Source organism: Dioscorea cayenensis, chromosome 10 (genome assembly GCF_009730915.1).
Source record: "Dioscorea cayenensis subsp. rotundata cultivar TDr96_F1 chromosome 10, TDr96_F1_v2_PseudoChromosome.rev07_lg8_w22 25.fasta, whole genome shotgun sequence".
Lineage (NCBI taxonomy): Eukaryota > Viridiplantae > Streptophyta > Magnoliopsida > Dioscoreales > Dioscoreaceae > Dioscorea > Dioscorea cayenensis.
The window spans coordinates 13,311,379-13,332,376 of record NC_052480.1 but is presented as its reverse complement, the minus strand read 5'-3'; the positions used below and the strand labels follow the sequence as shown (position 1 = coordinate 13,332,376).

General features: G+C 38.8%; 2 pseudogenes; both read right to left on the bottom strand.

Annotated features, from left to right (window-relative positions):
• Window positions 1–9,003: 9,003 nt before the first annotated feature.
• LOC120270175 lies at window positions 9,004–11,669 on the bottom strand (annotated as a pseudogene).
• A 738-nt stretch (window positions 11,670–12,407) lies between these two features.
• LOC120270305 lies at window positions 12,408–13,326 on the bottom strand (annotated as a pseudogene).
• Between the last annotated feature and the right edge of the window lie 7,672 nt (window positions 13,327–20,998).

Sequence of the window (20,998 nt, the reverse complement as noted above, 5' to 3'; positions counted from 1 at the left end):
CACCCACTCCTTCCAATTGCACTTTAAGTTCCTCGGTTGTATTTTAGTAGTTAATTTGTAGAAGTAGATTTATTTTACTATAAGAATCATCATAGACATTAGCCTATTGATTAAGAGAAAAGAAAATAATAGGAGCCTCTTGCCATTCCTTGCGGAATACAACTCTCGTGCTCATCCATGAGGCATTACTTGACGACCCGTATACTTATGGTGTTACACGCACAAAACCATTCGCGTAGTTTACCGTGCGTCAACATGCCTCGATGCATTGTCATAGAGTTTTTGCAATCATCATCACTATGCACAAGAAATTATAGAGTTCTTGCAATCATCGTCTACCCTTGTAAGAATAAAATAAAATAGGAAATCATATCAAATGCGAGTTAGGCCAAAAAAAAATGCATATTGGCAAACTACAAATTAGTCCATAAAAAATAAGTTACCAAATCTAATGCATTTTTTAATACAAGACAAAGCTATAAACTAAATTCATAAATAATTTAACTTACATTAAGTCTAAAATGATATTTCATCTCCATCTTCATTTTCCTTATCCTCCATATCTTCTTCTTCTTCGTCTTCCCATTCATTTGTTTCATCTTTTTCTTCTTCCATCACAATTGTAAGAATTTGCTGATGACATTGTGGTGTAAGGTCCATAACATCGGATAGGTCAACAAAGAGATCAATACCATTCAAATTATAATGTAAAGGTGGAAGAACATTAATTATAGTAACATTATGTCTAACTTCAACTTTATTCATTTGGTAGGGTTGGATGTCCTTTTCTTACCATTTTGCCTCAATTGTTCTACTTTCTTTTATTTTTCATATGGCTATTCGATCAACTTTATCTCACTTCAAACTCGGATATTCTGAATAATACACTTGAATCGCCTGCTGTGCTAAGATAAAGGGGTCATACTTTGTGTAAAACAACTTCTTATTGATGTCGACCATGGCACACTTAAGGCGAACCTTCTTTACATGTATTGGATCAAAACATTGACACTTGAAGAGGACAACAAATTTTGTTGTGTTGCTTGGAAACTCTGACTAAATTATTTCTTCCAATAAACCATAAAATCACCACTAACGCTTATTACGCATACACATTATTCATAGTTGACTCATTTTCCCCAAGTCCAAGGGTGTGAAAGTTATAAAGATTTATAAGTAACCTGATTAAGTTCTGACTTGACCAGTTGGACCCCAAGCAAGAGTCATCAACACTTGATTTGTATCTTGATTATTTGGGTTTTGAACCTAAAGTGGTAGTACCTTGATTAGTTAAAGTTAAGAATATCAATAAATTAAGTGATTGATTGAGGAAGTAAGCAATAGTAAAAGCTATCTAAGAAAACTCGCAAAACCAATACACCATTCGACAAAATGTAGATCAACCATTTTTACAATGAGTGTGGCATCTAATGTTGAAGATGCATGACAAACATCCTACAAATAAGAAAAGGTGTTAGTTGTGATACTTAATTAACATGCATACTTAATTGAACTCACAAATCGCATATAACACTAAACATACTTGTAAATTGGTTGAGCTTCTTCACAATATTGCAATATGTATGTATGTTTCGCATGCACACTACCAAAGTTAAGATTTTTAGTGACAACTTTATTGTGTCACCTTATTATTTTGCCATTAATATTAGGTTTTTTGTGTTAAAAAAGTTAACAGATACTATTGTTTAAATTAATTGTGATAACTTATGTTTTTTCACTATTACAGTGATAATTGTAACAATTTAGTATATGGCACAATTAAATTGTCACTATTAAGTGTTCGTTACTAAAAACATATAAGATTTGGTGTCAAAAAGTTTTTGATGAGAATGATGTGTAATTGTCACAAGAAATATTGTTGTCACTATAATTTTCCATTTGTTGTAACGAAAGTGTTCTCCGTCACTTAGCATATATTTTTTATTACAATAGTTTTGTTACAAAAAATTCAACCATTTAGTGCCTACTAAATATCGTCACAAAAATTAAATTTCTGAACTGGTTTTTATGTTTAAAAAATTAATTGACTCTATAGTTTGGATTATTTGTGATATCTAATTATTTTTCCACTATTACAATTTCAATTGTAACAATTTAGTATCCATCACAATTATACATCTTATCTTTTGTGTAGATAATTTTGGATACAAAAAAATTCAAACACGTAGTGTCTAGTGAATATGGTCATAAAATATAAATTAACATATATGGTCTTTTATAAATTAGTATATATAGTTGTAAAATTATATTTTTAATAAAGTATTAAAAAGTCTATTTTTCCTACCCAACCTCAAAGGTTAGGTATAGATTTTTTTAAAAATTTATTAGATGTTGTAAGTAATTTTAAATAAAATTTAAAAGGTTTATAAAATTACAATTTAACATAATTTTATCAAACAAAATTGTTATTTATAAATACTTCAAAATAACCTATTAGCTACAAAAAACTTCTGTTCTATTAAGCCAAAATATTAATATATTCAAACATTTAAAAGCAAATGTGCCCAAATACAAAATCATCATCATCACATTGGTGTAGGCCCCATATCTACATTGCGAAGAAGAATATTCCAAATATACATATACACATATATATTCATCAATCATTTACCAAATAAGCACCTATTTTTCAAATAAAAATACCAAAAATAACTAAAAAAATATTAAAAAACAGTAAAAATATATTCATGGATTCCTCCAATCTAGTTTTAATAAACCAAATTGATAATGATTATACTGGAAGAATTAAGACATTTAGTAACGAATTTTTCTTTAATTATCTATCATTTTATCACAAATGCAAAGTTTTTTTATGATTAAAAAAATAATTATCACTATTGTTTAAGTTAATTGAGATTATTTTTCTTATAACTAAAACTATTATAATTGTGATGATTTAGGATCTTTCACAATTACATTGTCACTATTAATATACTAATTATGTCGTAATCATTTTGTAATTGTCAGTGGGAATAAAATATTATTGTGATGCAAATATTGTCGTCAATAATACTTCGCCACTAGTCATTTTGTTTTTTGATGATCACATTTTCAATCACAAAAAAAAAAATCAATTATTTAATGTTTAACAAATGTTCTCACAAAAAAACATGAATAACACCATGGTCTTAAAAATATAAAGTAACATAGATGGTCTTTTATATATTAGTATATATAGTTCTAAAATTATAGTTTTAATAAAATATTAAAAAGACTATTTTTTCTACCCAATCTCAAAAAATAGGTATAGATTTTTTAAAATTATTAGATGTTGTAAGTAATTATAAATAAAATTTAAAAGGTTTTTAAAATTAAAATTTAACATAATTTTATCAAACAAAATTGTTATTTATAATTACTTCAAAATAACCTATTAGGTAATAAAAAAATTTTTGTTCTATTGAGCCAAAATATACATGTATATATATGTGTGTGTGTGTATTCATCAATTATTTACCAAATAAGCATCTATTTTTCAAATAAAAATACCAAAAATAATTAAAAAATATTAAAAAATAGTAAAAATATAGGCATGGGTTTCTCCAATCTAGTTTTAATAAACCAAATAGATTATAATTGTACAGCAAGAATTAAGACATTTAGTAACGAATTCTTTTTTAAGTATCTATCATTTTATCACAAATAGAAAGTTTTTTATGATTAAAAATTTAACTAACACTATTGTTTAAGTTAAGTGAGATGAATTTTTTTTTTTGTAACAAAACCATTATAATTGTGACGATTTAGGATATCTCCCAAATATGTTGTCACTATTAACATACTAATTGTGTCATAATCATTTTGTAATTGCCAGTGAAAATAAAATATTATTGTGATGCAAATACTGTCTTCAATAATACTTTGCCACTAGTCATTTTTGTTTTTTTTTGTGATCACATTTTTTGTCACAAAATAATCAATTATTTAATGTTTAATAAATATTCTCACAAAAAACAAGAATAACACTTTGCTTTTAAAAAATATAAATTAAAAATTTACATAGATAGAGATCAGAGTTTGGATGAGTGAACGAGATCAAAATAGTAGCAGCTACCCCTTATGAAAGAGTGGTGAAAGAAAGTCTAATTCATAGGTAAGTTAGGAGTGAAAATTCCCTCTAGGCCTCGGACGTAATACTGACTGAGCCGTAAGGAGGGGACAACCGTCAGACACGCGCCTACCTACATAGGGACTGGAGCAGGGGACCCGGATCCGATCTAATGCGGTGAGTATGTATGCTAGCTCCACCGCCTGGCATCGCCATATATTGGAGTTCTACCGGGTTCCACGCTCGAAAAAGCCACTGTCTATGCCTCCCGGTGATGGCTGAGGTGGTAATGAGTAAGCCGCTGCTTTAACGAAGGATCTACTGAATGAACTACTAAATCAACAAGATCCATCCTCGGCCCCCACCGCGGGAAAGGAAGTAGAGGTAAGGATAGCAAAGGAAGTAGACCCCGCTAAGGAGAAGGAGGGTAGTCTAGTTAATACCAACCTGCCGAAAGTTGCGTCGGGTCTTTTCAGTGCCGCGAATTAACTCATAGGAGTTTGATATTGTAGTCCGTTGCATGATATGAACGAATACAATGCCCTATGCTCTCCATTTTCGGGAATTTCTTTCTTTCTAAACCGTCCCCAACGAGCGATCGGTTCATGTTTGAGCATGATGAATCACTTCGTGCTGACCTGTTGCCAATAAACTTTCCTGCCTCATATGAGAATGGAAAACTGGAACATTTTATGCATCGGTGGATGAAGAATCACGAACATAAGAATTTCTGGGTTACCATGTTCCCAGAAAAAAGACACTTTTTTCTATTCAAGAAACGACGAGCACGACTGAAGCGGCTATACATAGAAATCTATTTACGGATCTATATGCTCCGATTGGAACTGGAAGTTCCAGAACTAGCGGTTGGTATACCACAATAATAAAACTGCCTTTTATTTTTAGTATTCAAATAGGATTTTTGTTGGCTTCATCGGGAGGCTTGCGTAGTTTGTTACGTCAGCTCCAAAAGGATAAGTCCAAACGTTCTTCCCTTTTGTCCACCCCAAAAAGAATGGGCTTCTTCTTATGGATACCGAAAGAAAAAGATTTGACCCCTGCCTGGCGCAGCTAGCGCGCGTTGAGCTTCCCTCCTGCCCCTCTTCCAACTGATTGAGACTGAGCCGATCTCGTTGTGCGTGGATATCTGTTACGTATGGTTTGACTACCGAGGGGAAGCGCAGTTTTCTTACAGAAGACCTTGAGAGTGCCTCAACGAGACCCGGGGAGCATGGTAAGTGAGGTCCGAATAAGACTGAAGATCGTTGGGACAAGGTAGGAAAGCATACCTGGCTCAGCTATCAGAGTCTATTCAGGCTCAGTCAGTGAACACAGACCCAATCGTCACTAAACATACCGTTCTGAGCCGCTGTCACGCTCATTGCAAGGCAAGCAATGCTTATCATACGTCATTCTAAAGATAAGGAAGGGAGTTCTAGTTTACGGTTATTGTCGTTCTCTCCTTGATCGGATGAATGTCTGGGCGTCTGACGACGCATTGATGCAACCATTTTCACCGGGTCGTTTGGCCAGAAAGAAGGTGGTGGCAAATGTCGGGTCTTCGCGATCCCGAATGCCTTTAAGCAATTTCAAATTCAACCTGCACATGACTGGTCTATGTCCGTTCTTAGATTAATTCCTATTTATTTAGGTACGTTCGATCAGTTACGACCGGCTTCAAAGGGTTAAATCTCTCTTTTCTTTCGATTTCTCGTCGGCCACTGACTGATTTCCTCTGGCAGTGCAAGGTCTTATTATCGAAGCTAAGTTTAATCGGCTCACTGCGTTTGCGTGGGTTGCTTGTGGTCTTGGCACGAATGTTTTCTCTTGCCAGACCTCTCGTGATTCTCGTCGACTCGGTTCGAGCCGTCTCATTCGTTTTGCTACCGGCCAACCGTTGGGTCTTGCCCGCTCTTCGCGCTTTGCCATCACTTCATTGTGTGGTACTGCGCGGAAAAGGTCTATCCTAATCGTGTTTTCAAGCGTTATGCTCTCCTCGGTGATGATATCGTCATTGGCCGTTGCGGAAGTCTATCGGTCTGTTATTGACCAGTTGGGTGTCAAGATTTCGGTAAAGAAATCTTAGATTTCCGCATGCGAATTCGCCAAGCGCTTTCGCATCTATGGTCGTGATTTGTCTCCTGTGAGCATAAAGATGCTCCGTGCGGCTCGTCATGCTGTTGCATGGATGTCTGTCTGTCGGTCTGTTGGTGTTAGCGATATTAGAGTCTCTATGAGGCTGAGAGGAGCTGGGTACAGAAGATATTCTTCTCGCCCTGAACTGAACATTTATCTCCTAACTACAACCCTCACAGGTTTCGCCACATACTTTTAGCATTTTAGCCTGGGAAAACCCTTGCCCTGAGAATTGTGGTTGGGATTTCCTGAAGGGATCTTGATCACATCACGCCTTATCATAATCATAAGGGCATGATCCGCCAGATGCTTCTCGATGCTTGCTCTCCTGATTGGGGCTTCATTGAACGTCTCTGTGAAGACATCCAATCTAAGTTAGATGAGGGTAGCTTAGGTATTGTAGAGCACACACTCCTTCGTGAGTGGCTGGTTGCTTTGCTTGCGTATGAGGAGTGGTTTTGTAGAGCTCGTCTCGTTTTGATTACTCTTTGACTGCTGTTGATCTCTTAGATCCGCCGGCTTTTGTCTTCCACTTTCCTTGGGTCTGACAGATGAAACTGCACGACGAAATTAGTCTGTCAGCCTTCATGACAAGGAATCAGAGATAAGCTACAAAGATAGAAGTTGTACATCAAGAAGAGAGCACTCACAATTTTTTCCTTTATAACGGATGGGGACCGGCGGATACTCTAAGGGATTAACCTTATCCCTAATAGCAACAGACTGAATGACATAAACAACATCATTTTTTGTTTCGGCACGATCAACAAGCTTGGATAAATCAGAATGATGTCTGTCTTGAAGATGGCAACAGATGTGATACGCATCCATACCCCAGCCGTCTGCATAATGGAATGATACAGGGACTCGGGCCTGCATCATCTCTTCAAAGGTGGTTTTATCTGTGAAGTTGCTGTTTCTGAACAAAATTGGCAGCCATCTCATTGGCTTGGTCGCAAAGGCCTTACGCCTAGAAGCACTGGCCCCTCCGATCCCGATTCGATTGGCCTATTCATCAAATCAAAGAAATGGCCATCTCATAACTAAGCTAAAGACCAACTATCCATCTAGGTCAGCAAATGTCAGCCCTGGGTAAATAGAGAAAGTCAACGAATGGTTACCAACCGCACAAGGAAGTTGGAAGGCAAGAGACGACCAGCTTAGAACTCGGCATCCGATGATTGACGCTTTTCATTACCTCTACTCTCATTCACTTAGGCAGTCTTTCTCATAGGCTAAACTCACTTAGCCCAGAGAAGTGAGCAATCACACTTTGCATTAACCCTTTGTGCGCCATCCAATACACAATGTAGTGTAAGAAACGAACTACTCAATCCAACCTAGCTAGCCCACGCTATTTGGATGGATCAGAGTAAGTGCCGGCAGTCTCGCCTTCCTTTCTTAGTGTACAAGAGCAAGTCTCCGTGAGCGACAGCAGCTCGTAGCGGAACGATCTGAAAGTAAGCTACTAAGCGTTCGGGCTACTAGCTAACAAGTCAAGCTTGAAAGTCCAGTTGTTGAAGTCCTACACTACATGATTGGCAAGCTGCAAAGGCCCCTAGTCAAAGCGAGGACCTTCCTAGGCTTTCACTCCATCCCTTGGTAGAATGGAAATCTTGAATTTGACTTTGGGGGGTTTATGAACCTTTCTGAATGAGCTAGCTCTTTCCACGCATTGGCACAACAAAAGAAAAGTCATTGGCTGAAATTATTATAGAAATGTAATAATAAATAGATTAATAAGACATTTCATTGCCTCGAGTCAAAGGAATTATCGAATCGAAAGCCGGCTTCATAAGAAAAGTACACCATGTTGGAAGTGATACACCCTTGGAATTCTAGGAAAGAATTAACATTGCCTTGTTATGGCCTACCCCCGTCGCCTTCAAAGAAAGGCTTACGGAACATGCACTTATCTCAATCAAGTGAGACGTGCCCCCATTCGAAGTCACTTAACGGGAACATGCGCTGGAGCAAAAAGACGTCTCAGAAGGTAGGACCTGTCCTAACAATTTTTACATTACAGGAACCCCTGGTTACGACCGAGGTACTTAGCAAGGCTTTTTGACTCTATAGTCGTACTAAAACATCATTGGTTTCATTCATTCTCTTGTCTTTTTTCATTCAAATGCTTTTTTTTCTGAAGCCTCCTTTTCCGCCGCCGAACCTCCTACGTTTTCTCTATCTACTGAGAAGTATCCTCCGAAGGCGACCTCCTTGAATGAAAGAAGGAGGGCCAAGCAGCATGAGAAGAAGTCTAATTGCGAACCCCATCCATCCACTGAAAGCGATCATCGAAGACATCAATTTTGGAACGCTGGACGATCCGAAGATTACGAAGATCAGTCTCCACAAGAGAAAGAAGAGTACACTCAGTTCCTCAGGAAAGATATGAAGATCTTCGTATGGTCTTACCAAGACATGCCGGGTCTTGATCCATCTCTAGTCCAGCACCGACTAATTCTCAAGGAAGGTGCTGACGCTTTACTATACTATAACTATATAGTAATAGTAATAGTAAAGCAGAAGTTGAGAAAGATGCCTCCCGACATACAGCAGAAAGTCAAAGAAGAAGTCATAAATATCACAAGTAGGCTTCATCAAGACGGTGGATGATTCTTATTTTTTATAAAAAAGAGTTCCCGTTTCAAAGAAAGATGGACGCGTGAGAGTCTGCATCGACTTTCACAACCTCAACAAAACGTGTCCAAAGGATGATTTCTGTCTCCTTAGTCGGTTCTTGACACCTTACTAGTGCTCGGAACCATGTGTCTTATGGAAGCAAAAGAAGCCTTTCTTATTCAAAGAAAGGGTCGTCTCGTTCTGCTTTTAGGGCTTTCCCCCCAGGTATAATTCAGTACTTAGGATATGGCCTTCCTTAAAGAAAGGATTGACTCCTTTTATGCAATTATTAACTATACTATACTATACAGAACTTTCTCGATTCCAATGCAACTTATCCTTTTGGAGCTGACGTAACAAACTACGCGAGCCTCCCGATGAAGCCAACAGAAATCCTATCCGAATACTAAAAAGAAAAGGCAGTTTTATTATTGTGGTATACCAGCCGCCAGTTCTGGAACTTCCAGTTCCAATCGGAGCATATAGATCCGTAAATAGATTTGTATGTATAGCCACTTCAGTCGTGCTCGTCGTTTCTTGAATAGAAAAAAAGTATCTTTTTTCTGGGAACATGGTAACCCAGAAATTCTTATGTTCGTGATTCTTCATCCACCGATGCAGAAAATGTTCCAGTTTTCCATTCTCATATGAGGCAGGAAAGTTTATTGGCAACAGGTCGGCACGAAGTGATTCATCATGCTCAAACATGAACCGATCGCTCGTTGGGGACGGTTTAGAAAGAAAGAAATTCCCCAAAAATTGAATGAGAAGTGGGTCCATGTAAATGATCGAGACCTCGCAAACAACAACGCTCCTTCCCCATATGGAGTTCGGAACCCAAAGGCAATCGTTGAGTGAACTGTATCTTATTCGTATTAGTTGACCTAAGCCGCATCATTCTTGCTGGGGTGGGGCTCGGCCTCCGAACCGTACATGGGACGAGTTTCTGCCTCATACAGCTCGGACCGAAGACCGGGGGAAGTTGAGGAGAGATGGGGAGACCCAGCTGCTGCCGGTCGGGACGGACAGGAAAGGGGGCGGGGAAAAGCTTGTGAAGAAGCAAGCTTCTTCCCCCACCCCCCAAAGACCCTATAGCACTTCACGTTCTTTCTATTCCATCCCTCCGGGATAGGCGGCTAATACTAATCTAATAAGTGCAGCAGTCGTCGTCGTCTGACCAATCGGCTCGGACACCAGACCGCTCGTGCCCGCCCATTCTGTCTCGCCCCTAAATAGAATGGCTCTCTTAGTTAGTTACGAAAACCCTGAACCCGAGTCCCCACGTCCGCTTTTTATCCGCCCGCAACCCGCTTTTCTTTGCCAACACAACATTAGGGCCGTCCCCTTTTTCATTCTATGCTGACCCCGGCCGGGGCTGGGCTGGCTTTTTGGGAAGCCCTGTTCCCACCGCGCTCACGGCCCGGCTAGCCTGCCAGCGGTAGTGGGAATTCCCCCGTTCCCTGGTAAAAAAAAAAAGGGTTGGTTGGATGCGGGATCTACTCCACGAGGAGCGGCACGGACGTAGATGATATCATCACGACCTCTCTTTGCGTACCGCTAGGGATGCTTAACGCCACTTCGCCAACTGGCATTACCCGCGCTTTAGTGTCTCTCAGTGTGGTCAGCACTGGGTGTTTCCGAGCAGCGAGGCTGACACCCATTCGCATTAGTTCATCCAAAGTTCCTTACCCTTACGCACGAATTTTGGAATAAGCCATCTTCCTATCAAGGTTAAGGAGTCAACTGAGCATCTCAGCGGCGGGATTGAATACCCGGATCGAATCAGAGTTCACGCCGCCCGCCCGGAACAAATAGGAGGCGTGGGCCACAGGTCGCACATAAGCCACCGGGTCGCACGACAGAAGAACACCCAACATAAATATGCACACTCCTCCATGTGAAATAGGAAGATGAATCTTCACTTTATTGTAGTAGTCGTGACCAACAGCCATTAGCAGTCAGCTCGTTGGTAAGGCGAGAGATTCAATCTCAATTTTTGGTGGCACACCCCCCAAACAAGCACCACTCGACGAAGGGGGGACGGGGAAAGCTACAGGCCCAAAACCTTCGACCCTTCTTTCTATATGGGGGTGCCCGGGGCACCTCATCTTGTCATTTCGTCGTTGCTCATTCCCGTTAGGCCGAAGTCTTTGGCGTTTCCTTTTCCGCGCCCGCTCACGCTTCGCTGACCTATCGCGTGGTAAAGAGAAGAGAGTACGAAAGAATTGTAAACAGAGCAGACCACAGAAAAATTCGAAATATGACAAGTCCCCCATGGATTCTAAAAGAAGGAAATGAAGAACGGGAATGAAACGAAATACAGCATTTCTAGCGGATGAGCTTCTCCCAATTATGTGTGGTAATAATAGAGTAGGGCGGCTTGCTCTGACCAACACTCCACTTTTTGCTCTGTCCATGGAGCGTATGAATTTTTTGGAATGTAGATAGACCAAAAAAGGGAATTCAGGGATAGGAATAGGAATTATAGTTCCATTGGAAGAAGGGGCACCAGTGGGAACATCTCTACTGACGAACCATTTCAATAGTACGGGTGCTGCCGTGCCACAAGGCACGACCATGGAAGTAATGAAAAATAAGAAGTTTTGTAGTTGGACCATCTGCTCTATCCGTTCGATTTGAGCTTCTCCAAAGAAGATGAGAGGTTAAAAATGAAAGTGTTCGCAACGCATACCGAAAAAGGGACCCATGTTGCCGACCATTAATGACTAGTTCGAAGACCGGGAGCAGGGTTGAAACCAAGAAAAATTTATGACTTTCCCTATGTTTCCTAACGTTTTCAATAAAACCTTCTCGTCAAAGTCTTAATGCTTTCAGTGATATTAGTAGATGCTATTTGAACCCTTTCTTTTTTTATCCATGTCAACATTTCTTATATAAGTTCTTATATCGGCAATAGTATCCCTACCCATGACGAACTAGAATTATGGGTGTCTCCTAATTTTTATATAATAAACATGTTTTTCTCCTTTAAGAATTTTTTTTTTTGGGGGGGGGTTAGCGGCCCATGGAATTAAAGAAAACTGCTCTGCTATCCAGTCAGAGGCCATGAGCCATCCCGGCGTACTTATTTGTTTGATTTGATTTGACGAGGAGCAATCCGGAGGGCTACACGAGGACTAGGCAATCAAGCTTTTCCAAACACAATAGTCTCCTCAGTTTGGTATTGCAAAGATTCCATCCTCGGTGTGACCATAAAAAAATCAAAAAGGAAGTACGTCGATTCTGTTTGAAACAAAGACAGCAGGCAGGCACTCGTGATTCCGGGGAAGGGAAGAAGCCACCCGGATGCATGCTCCTTACCTGTATAGGGCTTAGGGCTACCTTGCCTTCCGACTAGGAAGGAGAACAAGGTGTGGGGAGACACGAGTCAAAGCAATCGGTCCCTAATTGATTGAGGTGGAGGGGCTCTATGAGCGTAAAGGGAAAGTCAAAATGTAGGCGCCCTACTTTACTTAACTTAACTTAGGGGTCCATTACTCTTCTACTTTTTATTTAAGAGTAGCATGATAGCGAGGTTCCCCCTAATAGGGCGAGTGTCATCCTCTGGAATCAAGGATCTTCAATGCTTATGAATAGACTTGTTGAATAAATCGGCGTGATTGAATACCCGGATCGAATCAGAGTATTCAATCCGGATCGAATCAGAGTTCACGCTGCCCGCCCAAAACAAATAGGAGGCGTGGGCCATAGGTCGCACATAAGCCACCGGGTCGCGCGACGGAAGAACACCCAACATAAATATTCACACTCCTCCATGTGAAATAGGAAGATGAATCTTCACTTTATTGTAGTAGTCGTGACCAACAGCCATTAGCAGTCAGCTCGTTGGTAAGGCGAGAGATTCAATCTCAATTTTTGGTGGCACACCCCCCAAACAAGCACCACTCGACGAAGGGGGGACGGGGAAAGCTACAGGCCCAAAACCTTCGACCCTTCTTTCTATATGGAGGGTACCTGGGGCACCTCATCTTGTCATTTCGTCGTTGCTCATTTCCGTTAGGCCGAAGTCTTTGGCGTTTCCTTTACCACGCCCGCTCACGCTTCGCTGACCTATCGCGTGGTAAAGAGAAGAAAGTACAGAAGAATTGTAAACAGTGCAGACCACAAAAAAATTCAAAATATGAAAAGTCCCCCATGGACTCTAAAAGAAGGAAATGAAGAATGGGAATGAAACGAAATACAACATTTCTAGCGGATTAGCTTCTCCCAATTATGTGTGGTAATAATAGAGTAGGGTGGCTTGCTCTGACCAACACTCCACTTTTTGCTCTGTTCATGGAGCGTATGAATTTTTTGGAATGTAGATAGACCAATAAAGGGAATTTAGGGATAGGAATAGGAATTATAGTTCCATTAGAAGAAGGGACACCAGTGGGAACATCTATACTGACAAACCATTTCAATAGTACGGGTGCTACCGTGCCACAATGCACGACCATGGAAGTAACCAAAAATAAGAAGTTTTGTAGTTGGACCATCTGTTCGAAGATGAGAGGTTAAAAATGAAAGTGTTTGCAATGCATACCGAAAAAGGGACCCATGTTGTCGACCATTAATGACTAGTTCGAAGACCGGGAGCAGGGTTGATACCAAGAAAAATTTATGACTTTCCCTATGTTTCCTAACATTTTCAATAAAACCTTCTCGTCAAAGTCTTAATGCTTTCAGTGATATTAGTAGATGCTATTTGAACCCTTCCTTTTTTTATCCATGTCAGCATTTCTTATATAAGTTCTTATATCGGCAATAGTATCCCTACCCATGACGAACTAGAATTATGGGTGTCTCCTAATTTTTATATAATAAACATGTTTTTCTCCTTTAAGATTTTTTTTTGGGGGGAGGGGGAAGGGGGGTTAGCGGCCCATGGAATTAAAGAAAACTGCTATGTTATCCAGTCAGAGGCCATGAGCCATCCCAGCATACTTATTTGTTTGATTTGATTTGATTTGATTTGATGAGGAGCAATCCGGAGGGCTACACGAGGACTAGGCAATCAAGCCTTTCCAAACACAATAGTCTCCTCAGTTTGGTATTGCAAAGATTCCATCCTCGGTGTGACCATAAAAAAATCAAAAAGGAAGTACGTCGATTCTGTTTGAAACAAAGACAGCAGGCAGGCACTCGTGATTCCGGGGAAGGGAAGAAGCCACCCGGATGCATGCTCCTTACCTGTATAGGCTTAGGGCTACCTTGCCTTCCGACTAGGAAGGAGAACAAGGTGTGGGGAGACACGAGTCAAAGCAATCGGTCCTAATTGATTGAGGTGGAGGGGCTCTATGAGCGTAAAGGGAAAGTCAAATGTAGGCGCCCTACTTTACTTAACTTAACTTAGGGGTCCATTACTCTTCTACTTTTTATTTAAGAGTAGCATGATACCGAGGTTCCCCCTAATAGGGCGAGTGTCATCCTCTGGAATCGAGGATCTTCAATGCTTATGAACAGACTTGTTGAATAAATCGGGGCCCTTACTACTGAAAAGACACTTTACTGTAGAGGCGGGACTCCCACACTTTCCGGAGAGCAGGCCATAGTTTCACACTCGTGCCCTTGCGGAAGAAGCTCCTCCAAGGGTACGAGAAGCACTTAGGGATACGGCTACAATGTGGTCGTTAACCCCCCTTTTCTCGGCTGATTCAGTCACTGTGCAGTTGACAAGAAAGGGCCCTCTATATCCATCCCATCCCACAGCAAGGCCTGTCTGAATAGGCAGTCTTTTATATTAAAGAATAAGATGGCTGCCTTTCAAGTAAAGGCCCCAGAGAAAGCTGTGCAGCTAGGGTTTTCAACCAGCCATCAAAATGCTTGTTTAGAATTGGTATAGCTTGCAGCAATCCTCCAAACAAGTTAGTACCATACATAATGAAATATCTCTGAGGTGAACTCATAATTAATGGAAAAGCTGCATCTAACTGTGCAACAAGAGGTTGACTCTGTCACTTCGGTGGTGGGTCAAGTGCAGGGGGGACCTCACCAACTTGTATATATAATTTGAGGTTTGGACTTGATCTATCCTGACAGATATATCGATTCTTCTAGATGAAAAGATTTTTTCCAAGCAAAAAATAGCTGCCAAGAAAGAAATTGAGGGGAGGGTGTTGACAGTACTCCTTGCTTGAAACACATTCCATCAGAGCCCTTGTTTAGATTATCCCTATTTTCAACGAGGGAGTGTGAAATGCTTGATGATTGGATTGATTGGCAACTCACCCGGAGGATCGCCCTAACTTTTGGTGTGTAGTTCTCGATTCCTTCTTTGGTTGGATGACCAACCTCTTGGATCCCCACTCCAAAAAAGAAAAGTTATAGACACCTCCGGGAAAGAAAAGAAAGCGCTTGATTCCTAAACAGGCCTAACTGAAAGGGCGAAGTTCAATCCCTAAACAAAACTGGCAACCACGGAAAAGAGCACCCTGAAATATTCACTTGAATACACAGAGCATGACCCTAGGAAGTGCAGGAGCACACTACTAAGAAATTCACTCGACTAGATTGGGGCTCTCCTCTTGGATTGACCTTTTCCTTACTGGCCGAGAGAGCTTCCCTCTCAACAACCCAGATAGCGTAGACCTGAGCTTTCACCAAGAGAGAAAGGATAAATCGGAGAATCCATCAGTATGAGCTGAACGAAGAGCCTGATCTATCTGAGAATTCAGAACAAGCACTACCACCGAGACTTTTCACTTGACTAGTTCGCTCGGGCTGCTATTCGGCTCTCCCCTGTATGTAGTATACGGAATACACTCTTTCTGGGCTCGTGTAGTTTCTAACTCGCTTGTTCTTAAACTTCACTCTTCGTTTAGTATGAATATAAATATATATATTTATATTCATATATTTAAGCAAAGACAAAGACAGAGTTGGCTATTATTGCCTTTTTGTCGTGGACTGAGTAGTCCACTTCAATAATCCAACAAACAGTCCCTTACAGGTCCGATAGCAAGGGGACGAGCTTGAGGACACTACTGCCTTTCTCGGGCGTAGTCTTGATAGCTCCCCATGAATGTTATGTATAGATCAATCGGCCGAGACCACACGAACGAAGCAGTTTCTATCACAGAGATAAATATATAGAATCAAATTGGGAACTGGGATGAAGACCTAATCAACCCAAAACCAAAAGGAGACGAGTCTCACATCGAAAGAGGATTCCGTAAAAACCCTGTAGACAGACACTCTTCACTTGTTGATAGGCGAGGGGACTTCGTCAGATTGCTTCCTTAGATTTCCATCCACAAACTATCTTGTCTTGCGGTCGGCCCTCTCTCTCTCTCACACAACAAGGCTAAGGCTTCGAGGCCTGATTTGGCTATCGTGTTATCCCTCTTCGTTTCTCGACTGACTTGAAACCGAACAAATGGAGCAATCTCTTTTGCAACCGTTAAGTCATGCCTTAGTGAACAAACCTTTCCTAACTTTAACAAACCGATCCAAAACCAACAACATGTCTGGGAACGAGCATTCATAGGCACTGTGCCTGGGAGCAGAGAAAGTCTTTTATGAACCGGAATTCTATCCCTTGAACCTCAAAGGCAGAGTTCCCTTCAACTGAAAGAGGTCTCGCTCGACTCGACCAGTCCTTTTTCCGGGAGCTAGGAGTCGCAGTTGAGGATGCGGGGGTTAACAGACAGTAGGGGTCGAAATCGATGGTTCAGGATGAGCCTATAATCAGAATGAAAGGGACATAGGGTTGGAGGCTTCCCTTTTGTACTACGTTGAACCTTGCTTCCGTCATCGTCTAGACCGTCCATACCATTTTTGCATTTTCAGTGAGCGATGCATAATTCAAAGCAAGATCACCAGTGCTTTGACAATCGGATTGTTTTGGATCAGAGCACATTCTCAAGGTCAGAGGCTCAACTACAAATCAGTCACCTCCTTCCCGGCCCACCCATAGTTCTTCCTGGCTAGAGCAGTTGAACGAAGGCTAGCATTTCCTGTCCGCTTCATCGAAGAAATGATGAGACCATGACCACGAATCTTATACCACTAGCCCATCATAGCTCACAGAAGATAGAACAAGTAGACTACAATATGGCAGGTCATGTATTCCAAGGCAAGAAGATGACCAAAGAATCCAGACTAGACACCATCTTTGTGATCCTTCTTCTTTTCTACACCCCTCTCTAGACACTTCTTCGAGGTTGGTGAGAACCGTTGAGCCATTGGCTTGCTGAGCTTCTCTTTTTTGGGTAGATCATCCACATCACCGAGAAGAGGGCTTTTTCGTTATAGAAAAAAAAAGGTAAGTGAAAGGATGAAGTAATGACGCCATGCATCACCATTGAGTGCTGTGCTGAAGAGAGAAACCTTCCCCACATTGGGAGAGAAAAGAGAAGACTGCGGTCAATGATCAATTGTTCACATCCTTTGTGGATGGTCGGCTTAGAGTGAAAGCATACGAACATAGACTTTGTGTAGGTATCGAAGGCTTCGCCGTATAGGCATATCTTCACTTCAAGTCATTAGGGAAGCTTTGGCTTTGGCCAGCTCACACGCTAAAGAATCTGGCGCATTGAACCTTTGCTTGGTTTATTAGCCCTACCTAGCACTTTCCGGTTCTGACCGGGCCTCTTAGGTTTGCTGAAGAACCGTGAGACCTGTAAGGTTGGTTGGTGCATCATCCTTCTTCCTTGAATTCGCAACTATGGCAACAGTTCTTTTCGGCACCCTGAGCCGAAAGAGTAGAGCAGAAAGGATTGGAACGGATTCTTCTCTTTCTAGGTGGCAGGATCGTCAGTCTGGGCATCTTTGGTGTAACTGGAAGGTGGTGCACCCTTGGTACTCTCATCTTGAGTGAGCCTTTCGGCCTTCGAGGATCGACGCTTTCGGATTTTGTCCCTTCTTCTTTCTTCCACCTTGAATTTAGCATGCCTCCGGATGTTGGGTCAGGTGGATGGGGAAAAAAGTGCACAATAGCCGGGGAGTTAACCATGGGTCCCCGGCTACAAAGAAAATGGAGAGCATAGGGAATTGTATCCGTTCATATCATGCAATGGACTACAGTATTGAAGTCCTATGAGTTAATTCACCAGCCGCTGAAAGAGTGATGCAACTTAGCCTGTTGGTATTAACTAGACTACCCTCCTTCTCCTTAGCGGGGTCTACTTCCTTTGCTATCCCTACCTCTACTTCCTTTCCTGCGGTGGGGGCCGGGGATGGATCTTGTTGATTTAGTAGTTCGCTCAGTAGATCCTTCGTTGAAGTAGCGGCTTACTCATAACCACCTCGGCCATCATCGGGAGGTATAGACAGTAGCTTTTCGAGCAGCAGAACCAGTAGAACTCCAATTTATGGCAGTACCAGCAGCGGTGGAGCTAGCATATATACTCACCTGCATTGGATCATGTCTGGGTCCCTCGCTCCGTCCTATGTAGGTAGGCAGCGTGTACGACAGTTGTTCCCTCCTTCTGGCTCTGTCTTATTATGTCCGAGGTCTAGAGGGGATTTTCTCTCCTAACTTACCTATGAATCAGACTTTCTTTCACCACACTTTCATAAGGGGCAGCTGCTACTATTCTGGTTTTTATAAATCTGTATATGTAGTTGCAAAATTGTATTTTTAATAAAATATTAAAAAGTCTATTTTCCCTACATAATATAAAATGTTAGGTATAGATTCTTTTTAGAATTTATTAAATGATGTAAGTAATTATAAATAAAATTTAAAAGGTTTTTCAAAATTAAAATTTAACATAATTTTATTAAACAACATTGTTATTTATAAATACTTCAAAATAACCTATTAGGTATTAAAAAATTTTGTTCTATTAAGCCAAAATATTAACATATTCAAACATTTAAAAGCAACTATGCCGAAATACTAAATCATCATCATCGCGTTGGTGCAACCCCCGTATCTACATTGCGAATAATAATATTCCAAATACACACACACGCACACACACACATATATATATACATATATATTCATCAATCATTTACCAAATAAGCATCTATTTTTCAAATAAAAATACCAAAAATAACCAAAAAAAAAAATTAAAAAAAATAGTAAAATTATAGGTATGGGTTTCTAAAATCTAGTTTTAATAAACCAAATAGATTATAATTGTACTGCAAGAATTAACTTATTTAGTAACGAATTGTTTCGAAACTAATTATCATTTTATCACAAATAGAAAGTTTTTTATGATTAAAAATTTAATTAACATTATTGTTTAAGTTAAGCGAGATGATTTTTTTTTTTGTAACTAAACCATTATAATTGAGACGATTTAGGATCTCTCCCAATTATGTTGTCACTATTAATATACTAATTGTGTCATAAACATTTTCTAATTGTCAGTGAATATAAAATATTATTGTGATGCAAATATTGTCTTCAATAATACTTCGCCACTAGTCTTTTTTTTTTTTTTGCGATCACATTTTTTTGTCACAAAATAATCAATTATTTAATGTTTATTAAATATTCTCACAAAAAAACAAGAATAACACTTTGCTCTTAAAAAATATAAATTAATATATATGGTCTTTTATAAATCAGTATATGAAGTTGTAAAATTATATTTTTAATAAAATATTAAAAAGTCTACTTTCCCTACATAATATCAAATGTTTGGTATAGATTCTTTTTAGAATTTATTAAATGATGTAAGTAATTATAAATAAAATTTAAAAGGTTTTTAAAATTAAAATTTAATATAATTTTATCAAACAACATTGTTATTTATAAATACTTCAAAATAACCTATTAGATATTAAAAAAAATTTCTATTAAGCCAAAATATTAACATATTCAAACATTTAAAAGCAACTATGCCGAAATACTAAATTATCATCATCGCATTGGTGCAGCCCTCGTATCTACATTGCGAAGAATAATATTCCAAATATGCACACACACATATAAAAATATTCATCAATCATTTACCAAATATGCATCTATTTTTCAAATAAAAATACCAAAAATAACCAAAAAAAATATTAAAAACAGTAAAATTATAGGCATGGGTTTCTAAAGTCTAGTTTTAATAAACCAAATAGATTATAATTGTACTTCAAGAATTAAGACATTTAGTAACGAATTGTTTAGTAACTATCTATCATTTTATCACAAATAGAAAGTTTTTTATGATTAAAAATTTAATTAACACTATTGTTTAAGTTAAGTGAGATGATTTTTAATGTTTAAAAATAATCAATTATTTAATGTTTAATAAATATTCTCACAAAAAACAAGAATAACACATTAGTTGTAAAATTATATTTTAATAAAATATTAAAAAGTCTATTTTCCCTACAAAATATCAAATGTTAGGTATAGATTCTTTTTAAAATTTATTAGATTTGTAAGTAATTATAAATAAAATTTAAACGGTTTTTAAAATTAAAATTTAACATAATTTTATCAAAAAACATTGTTATTTATAAATACTTCAAAATAACCTATTAGGTACTAAAAAATTTTGTCCTATTAAGCCAAAATATTAACATATTCAAACATTTAAATGCAACTATGCCCAAACACTATATCATCATAGCATTGGTGCAGCCCTCATATCTACATTGGGAAAAATAATATTCCAAATACACACATGCGCACACACACACACACACACATATTCATCAATCATTTGCAAAGAAGCATCTATTTTTCGAATAAAAATACCAAAAATAACCAAAAACAAATATTAAAAAATAGTAAAAATATAAGGTTGGTTTTCTCCAATCTAGTTTTAATAAACTAAATAGATTATAATTGTACTGCAAGAATTAAGACATTTAGTAACGAATTGTTTTGTAACTATCTATCATTTTATCAAAAATAGAAAGTTTTTTATGATTAAAAATTTAAATTTAATTAACACTATCGTTTAAGTTAATTGAGATCATTTTTTTGTAACTAAAATCATTATAATTGTGACAATTTAGGATCTCTCCCAATTCCGTTGTCACTATTAATATACTAATTGTGTCGTAATTATTTTTTAATTGTCTGTGAAAATAAAATATTATTGTGATGCAAATATTGTCTTCAATAATACTTCGCCACTAGTCATTTATTTTTTTGTGATCATATTTTTTTCACAAAATAATCAATTATTTAATGTTTAATAAATATTCTCACAAAAAACAAGAATAACACCTTCGTCTTAAAAAAATATAAATTAACATATATGGTCTTTT